We start from the raw sequence: 8176 nt of genomic DNA on the forward strand, positions 1-8176 counted from the left end.
CCCGGGCCGCCGGACAGCCTCCGTCCCGCCGATCGCCCGCGCAGTCCTCCGCGGAAAGCGGCGCCCGGCAGCAGTGCGGCGCGGAGGGGCGGCGGGCAGCCGCCTTCTCTCCGTCCGTCCGTCCCTGCGCCCGTGCGTCCGTCTGTTTCTCCCTCCTTCCGTCCGTCCCTCTCGCCCAGTGCGGCCGGCGGCCCGGCAGCGCCTGGCCCGGGGCCCCGCTCGCCGCCGCTCGCCGCCGCCGCGGCTGCCCGACTCGGCTGGGCTGGGCAGGGCCGGGCTGGGCTCGGCCGCCTCCCCGCCCGCAGCCGCTCGGCGCCGCCTTGGCCGGGAGCGCCACCCTGCGGCCCAAGGCGGGACTGCGCCCGCCGCCGCCCGCTGCCCGCGCTGCCGCCGAGCCCGGCCTTAGTCCCCAAATGCCGCTCTGGGGGCGGCTCGTTCCTCGGCCCTGGCTGTGACGAGGGACCTTCGCCACAGCAGCCTCACCCGACCGAGTTCCGAGGGGGTTTTACTGGTTTAGGGGAAAAAAAAAAAAAAACAAACAGAACTACAGAAAGCTTCTTGACGCCAAATATTCCACAGTGCCTTAAGTTTATTGGAAGCACTTTAGCCGATTTACTGTAGCATTACAAACAGCACTAATTCTACTTCATGCTCGCCAATCCTGAAATGTTGTTTAACTTCAGCTTATCGGGAAAAAAAAAAAAAAAGATACATTGCTCAAAGCTCACTCTTTACAGTATGGAGAACCTGCAAATTCCTGGTCAAGTATACAAAGTGTGCCAACGACAGCCGTTTCTGATGTCATCAGCTTCTGCTTGTTATTAAGAAATTCCTTTGCAAGCACCACTCAGTTTTCCTTAATATCTACTTGGCCTGGTATGGAACAAAGTGCAGAAAATCAAGACACCATTACAGAGCCCTCTCCATAAGAAAAAATAAAACAAAACATAAAAAAGGTGATATAGGGAAAAGTTGTCTTGAGGATTTCCCTTAACACCTAGAAGCAGTAGCACCCTCACAACCACACACCAAGTCTCAGTGAAATGAACATGCAACACAGTCCTCCTCCTCCATCCATCTCACAATTACAAAACACCTACACGAATCATGTCCTGCTCAAGAGGAGAGCGGTTTTGCTCTCTCCCAGAGAAGCCTTAGACCTCCCTGGGCCTTTTCTGGTGGGTGTTTGGTCTCTTCATCCTCTTTGCCCTGTGGGACATTAGCCGGTGAGGACAGACATGCTTGTCTCTCTCCTCACTTACTGGTGGGCGAGCCAAGGGTTTTGAGCAGAGTTGACATTTAGCTCCATCGCCCTGTTGCAGGGCAAGCTGCTTCCCCAGGTCTGGGACCTGTGTCTTCGGAGAGGGGAGCTCTGCCCTGCAAAGAACAGAGAGGTGCAGGTTGTCATTTGGGCGCTGAAGGTAAGCAGGCCCTGCCCAGTCTTACACCACTGCGCGTGTGACACCCCTGTTCTCTACCCAGAGGTTGGGGAGGTTAAGAGGAGTTTGGACCAGGCGGTGAGTCTCTGACCGGAACGGGGTCAATCTAAAGCTCGAAATCATACGCCATTGTGGACATCCTTTTCTCACCTGAGGCTACTACGGTTCATACATCCATATCCCTACTTCTCAACTTCTCATGGTCCAACAGCCCCTCGTCGGGGTGACGCCAAAGACTCGATCATAACATAACGAGCTCATAACAGCAGTGCGGGGGCCGCCGAACACCCCCTTCTCGCGCCCCAGCGCCTCCTCCACCACCAGCTCCACAACATCGATAGTCCTTACTCCCAGCAGTGATCCCCACCCACCCACCCACTCACCCACCCCCTTCCCGCGCTGCTCCCTCCCCGCTCCCCCCTCGCCTCGGCCCGAACACGCCCCTCACCTGTGCAGCCCAGTCGCCTTCTTCGCCGAGGTTGGCCGCCTCTTGCGAGCACAGCGAGCTCCGCGCTTGGGCCGGGCCGGCGGGCAGCCCGGCGGGGAAGCAGGGCAAGAGGGGCCTGAGGAAGCGGAAGTCGCTGTTGACGGTGCCGGCGGCGAAGCAGACGTCGTAGACGTAGCTGCGGGGCAGGGAGCCGGCGTCGCTCTCCGGGGCAGCCTTGGGGAAGGTGGGCAAGGTGTCCGCCTCGCTCCGCCCGGCCCGCCGCACCTTCAGCACCACGGCGGCCAGCGCGGTGGCCAGGAAGAGCGCCGAGACGCAGGCCAGGGAGGCGATGAGGTAGAGGGTGAGCGGCCCGTCGGGCTCGGCGGCCGGCGCCTCGTCGCTCAGGCGCAAGTGCGCCTCGGAGAAGCCGTCGGCCAGGGCGATGGCCAGGGTGGCGGTGGCGGAGCGCGGCGGCTGCCCGCGGTCTCGCACCAGCACGACGAGCCGCTGCCGGGGCGCGTCCCTCTCGGCCACGGCCCGCGCCGTGCGCACCTCGCCGCTGTGCAGCCCCACGCGGAACAGCCCCGGCTCCGTCGCCTTCGCCAGCTCGTACGACAGCCACGCGTTCTGCCCCGCGTCCGCGTCCACCGCCACCACCTTGGCCACCAGGTAGCCCGCGCGCGCCCAGCGCGGCACCAGCTCGCCCGGCGCCGCGCTGCCCTCGGCCCGCGGGTGCAGCACCACGGGCGCGTTGTCGTTCTCGTCCCGCACCAGCACGCGCACCACCGCCTGGCCGCTCAGCGCCGGCGCCCCGCCGTCGGCGGCGCGCACCGCCACCTCGAAGGCGCGCACCTGCTCGTAGTCCAGCGGCCGCACCACGTAAACGTCCCCGGTCTCGGCGTTCACCGCCACCTCGGGCTGCTCCTCACCCTCCTGCCGCACCAGCGCGTACCTGACGCGCGCGTTCTCTCCCGCGTCCGCGTCCGTCGCCTTCACGCTGCCGATCCGCAGCATCGGGCCGTTGTTCTCCGCCACCGACATGCTGTACAGCTCCTGGCTGAACGCCGGCGCGTTGTCGTTCACGTCGCCGATCTGCACCAAGATGCTTTCCCGAGAGCTCAGCCGCCTCCTGCCCCAGTCCCTGGCGGTCACCGTGATGTTATACTCGGCCGTCCTCTCCCTGTCCAGCGCCGCGCTCGTTCGCAGTTCGTAGTAACCATCGGAAGTGGGAGTGAGACTGAAGGGCACGTCGCCCTCGATCGAGCACTCCGTCCTGCCGTTGTCGCCGGAGTCCCGGTCCCGCACACTGAACAGGGCCACCACGGTGCGGGCCGGGGCGTCCTCGGGAATGGAGGCTGTCAGGGAGGTGAGCGCTATCTCCGGGGCGTTGTCATTCACGTCCAGGACCTCCACCTGCACTTTGCAATGCGCAGACAGTCCCCCGCCGTCCGTGGCTCTCACCACCATCTCGTGGCTTTTCTCTTCCTCGAAGTCCAAGTTGTCCGAGACCCGAATCTCCCCGGTGTCCGGGTTCAGCTCGAAGAGCTGCCGGGACCGCTCCGGTGTCTGGGTGAAGGCGTACCGCACTTTGCCGTAGGACCCTGCGTCGGGGTCGGCGGCCGCGACTCTGACCACCAGCTGCTCCGGGGGGCTGTTCTCGGCCAGGCGCACCTCGTAGACCTCCCGGCTGAACACCGGGGTGTTGTCGTTGGCATCGAGCACCACGATCCGGATCTGAGCCGTGCCCGACCTGGGTGGTGAGCCGCCGTCTGTAGCGGTGAGGAGTAAATTCATCTCCGGCTGCTCTTCGCGGTCCAGCTGCCGCTCTAGGACGAGGTCCGGGTATTTCACTCCGTCTTTTCCTGTTCCGAGAGCGAGGGAGAAATGCGAATTGGACCCGAGGCTGTAGTTCTGCAAACCGTTACTGCCCACGTCCTTGTCCTGGCTCTTTCCAGAGGAAAACGAGCCCCGGGAGACGTCGTTTCCCGAATCTCTAAAACCGTCTCCTTCTCCGGGAACACGGGCGAGTTGTCGTTCACGTCACGAACCTCCACCTCCCCTCGGATCAGCTGCAACGGATTTTCAAAGAACAGCTTAAAGAAGAGCGTGCACGTATCGCTCCGCGGGCACATCTCCTCTCGGTCCAATGACTCCGTTACCGTCAGGACTCCGGTGTTTTGATTGAGGCGGAAAAGCCGCTCGTTCCCCTCGGACACAACGCGGGCCTTGCGAGCCGCGAGCTGGCTCGGAGAAAGCCCCAGGTCCTTGGCGAGATCGGCCACCAAGGAGTCCCTCTGCATTTCCTCGGCCAGAGAATAGCGGAGGGTTTCGGCCCCGCTCTGACACACGCACACGCTCACAATCAACCAGATCACTTGCCTCTCGCTGCCTCCGCTCCGGCTCCCCCACGCCATTGCTCTCCGCAAAAGCCGCCCGCCGTCCTCCCTGGTTCGCGGCGGTTTCAAGCAGCGTCCGTGGCAGAGAGACGTTTGTCAGAAATCCCCGGGGCTTGAGGGGTCTGAAAGCCCCCGAGCACCCCGACTCCGTGCCCCTGCAGCCCTTCCCGAGCAGCTCACACCGCTTTTTTTGTTTCTTTTGTCTCCTGGTGCCTGTAAACCCGGTGCGGGCAGAGGAACGAGCCGCTCCGTGGCCAACACCCCCACCCAGCGTCGCGAGGCGGAATATTTCCCTCTGCCTTCTCTCTCCTGCCGGGCACAGCTGCTGCTTGGCACTTGCTGCTTCAATCTGCCCTCTTCGTGCAAAAGCGAAGCCGAAAGGTGCGGTGGAAACGCTCTCCTCGCTTGCAAGCAGGATCCCTCCCGGTTGCAGAGCGCTGCTCTGGGTATCACTTCCCTGCTCGCAACTGCCAACTCTTTTTTCTCTGTTTCCTTCTGTGTTGTGCAGATATTGCAAGATCCGCCACTTCCAGAGGCTGCATTGCGGGGTTTTCCTTCTCTTCTCCCCTTGTTGGTGAGCACAGGACGGTTGTCAAGTGAGGCGGGTCACAGAAGCTCCGCTATTGACTACGAGAGCTGGTGCCAGGAGCTTTAATTACCAGGAGTATCCCTTCTACACCCAGCCGCCTGCTGACCCTCGCACCCCTGATAAGGTGTCTCACTGTAGAACACGTTCGTGAAAAACGTCCCCAGTCGCTCACAAACACCGAAATGCTGCAACCTGCTCGCGTGCTTTGGAGCTACACAGTCCCTTCTCCTCTGATGGCCCCACAGAGGCTCCGAAATACCTTAAAGCTCCCCGTACTCCGAGGGCAAACCCCAACTCCTGTACCTGGGTAAGGACATGGGGCCAACGGCTCTTGCAGATAAAAGACAAGGAAACCAACAGGTCCTGAATTAAAGCCCCGGCTACACAAAGGCCAACGAGCAGGAGCTGACGGAGACAAGAGCAAAGACCAGAGATCTAAGGCCGCCGGTCGATGGGCCATTAAAGGAACCGTTCAAGTGTAAACGCCGAGAGGTTCGACCCGAAACCTTGTAAAAGACAAGGGGCTGAAAAAACCCACACTAATCTGAAAGGGTCTCGTAGGAAAGAGCAAAGTGATGACGAGATGTTTGAGGGGGGGTCTAGGAATATGCAAAGCTTATTAGAGGGTGATTAGAGGCAGGATCTAATTAGGTAAAAGGCAGAGGACAGGAGTGGATCTGGGAGGAAGAACCATGTTCTTGTTGGTTTTTTTTTGTTTGTTTGTTTGTTTTTTTAATATAGAAACTACCCACACTCCCTAGTTTCAACGATTTTCATATAATTTTCTATATGATTTCTCCATTATTTTCGTTTGCAAAACGCCCTGACCCTGTCAAACAATCCTCACCACGTGAAGCCCTAGAAATTCGCTGACGCCTTCACTTGTTTTAAAATAAAAGCTGTATCAGTTGGAGAAAATAACAGTCAGGGTTGACTTCAGGATTCCCCTGTATTTCAGCTACTAGAGGACTTTTGGGGGATTTTGCAGGGATTTTTGCAGCCATATTTGGTGATTTCCTCTTACCGTCCCTTGACTTGGAAGCGTGGTAGGATCTAAAAGGCTCAGTTCCATCAAAGGCCAGGACAGCTGTTTTTTCCTTTCTTCCCTCCCAGGGACGTGTCCATCTCTCCAGTTTCTATCATTATCATCAACCCAGAAATTCGATGTAAAACCAACCGTAGGCCAAATACGGGAGTAGATGCGATGAGAATGTGGCTTTTCTCCTCATTTGTTCCATGCAAAAATAACAGTAACACCTGGAATCCATGTGCTTTGTGCCCTTGCCAGTGCTCCTGACCAGCTCTCAGCACCTCTGGCAGCGGAAGGTGTAGTTGCTTCTCCATAACCCAATCCTTGGCACCACAACACAGCAGGGTAGAGACACAAGCTGAGAAGAGCTTCCACAGACACTTTCCACTCTTACTGCAGGACCCTGATAATCGTTACTCTGCTCATTTCAGAAGATAAATGGTGTCCTTCAGCTTCAGGTGTAGAAGGGTGGAAAAAAACTAGTGATACTTCACGGAGCTCCTGTCTAGGACAGTATCTTTGCACATCAGAAGCTTCTGATGAGTGAAGCTCATATTCTTTCAGAGTTTAGAGAAGCATGAAATAAAGAAGGTCACCCACCATGCACCACTGGATAGCTAATGTTTGTGTTTTGCATTGGGTCACAACGATAAAATGGATGTGTATGAGTGGAAAAAAGAAGGTGGCACACTGTGGTTTAGGACAGACTAAGGAACCACAGACAGTGAATAGACAGGCTTCCTTGTTTTTTTTTTTTTGTTTGTTTTTTTTTTTTTTTTTTATTAAGCGATGACGTCTTTATCCAAAAATTAGCTTGAATTGACCGAAAATCACTTCTCCCCTTTACTCTGAGATTTTATCTTAACATCAGAAAAGAGCTACAGCAACATGCAGCTCAGTTCCTGGTACATCTCCATATTTCAGAACACCGTGTTCCTTAAAGAGGGTTCTGCCCACAAACCTGCAGCCTCAGCAAGTTCAGTTTCCAAAATCTCTTTCTTGGTCTCCCAGCTGGGAATTCAGATCCACTGAGTGAAATCTCAGACGCCTCAGGCCAGGTTTTGTTCCCCTCTGGATAAAGGCTTCTTCCCCATCTGCAGAGCTGCTGCCCATCCACCTCCAGCACACCGGAGGACTGGGTGGCTTAGGGGGAGCAGTTTCCTGCAGACCAAAGGCACAGATGCTTCCCCAAGTCACTGGGGTTTCCGTGCCTGAGTGCAAAGAGGGACCAACGTTCCCACCTCTCATTCCCAGGCACCTCCCAGGATGAATTTCTTCCATCACCTCTCACATTCAGCCAGCGCCTGAATTCCCAGCTCTCCTGCAGGACTGCTGCCCTGAGCTCTGCGCTGGGTGCAAACGTGAGGAAAGCTGGGAGAATCGTTTCCAACCTTCTGCCTGTCCATTATACTGTAAATACCACTGGTACGTGTCCTGTTTGTGGTTCTTTTTTTGAGAGGTAAACCGACCTCCTCTCTCTGTCTGCGTTCAGTCCAGTTAATGCTTTTTCCATCACTCTGCTAAACAGAAACATTTATTTCTTGTGGTATTAATTCGGCAGCTACCAAGCAACGGGCTCTGCCTGAGTCACCCCAGACTGGCAGTGACATCCTCCCAAATCTCCCTGGGATGGACCAGGAGACCGTCTCCCTCTTCCACATCCCTGCATCCACCACTGCCCCTGCCCTGAGCCTCAGCACGTGTTTTCTCCCTTGGGTTCTGATTATTACTCGAACAAATTATGAAACACATTTCCCACCTGAAGTCTTTGACAAATAAATGTAAATTCCCCAGAACTGCGCACTTTTAAGGTTTGACTGGACAGAGTGCTGGGCCATCTTGTCTAGAGAGTGCTTTTGCAAAGAAAATTGGAACCAGATGATCCTTGAGTTCCCTTCCAACCTGAGGTTTTGTGATCCTGTGATTCGTAAGTCCTTCTTGAGACATTTGCTTTGGCACTAATGATCAAAGCCAGTGTGGAATGACTACAAGGCATCCTGTACAAACCTTCTGTTAGATGCGTTTAACAAAGACACATGCTACAGGCAGAGGTAGGAAACATTGCTCATGTGTTGTGTACAACATTTTCCGGAAGTCAGAGAGACAATCGAGGCGTTTTCTGGCAAAGGCTGGTTATAGGAGGCTCAGAGTTTTGTCTATTTTTAGTTTCATAAGGAAATCTCCAGTTGTTGTATTTCTTCTCCTAAAGTGATTTGAAGCCAAGAACCAATTCAGTATTAATTACAGGGTGAACCTCCACCACATCTTAGCTCAGCTGCAACAGATGCTCAGAGT

The 8176-nt window shown here is 56.2% G+C and overlaps 1 pseudogene; it reads right to left on the reverse strand.

Moving 5' to 3' along the window:
• Positions 1 to 1299: 1299 nt before the first annotated feature.
• LOC147527681 (protocadherin beta-15-like) lies at positions 1300 to 4280 on the reverse strand (annotated as a pseudogene).
• Positions 4281 to 8176: the final 3896 nt, after the last annotated feature.

This window comes from Tauraco erythrolophus, chromosome 16 (genome assembly GCF_009769465.1).
Source record: "Tauraco erythrolophus isolate bTauEry1 chromosome 16, bTauEry1.pri, whole genome shotgun sequence".
Classification (NCBI taxonomy): Eukaryota; Metazoa; Chordata; class Aves; order Musophagiformes; family Musophagidae; genus Tauraco; species Tauraco erythrolophus.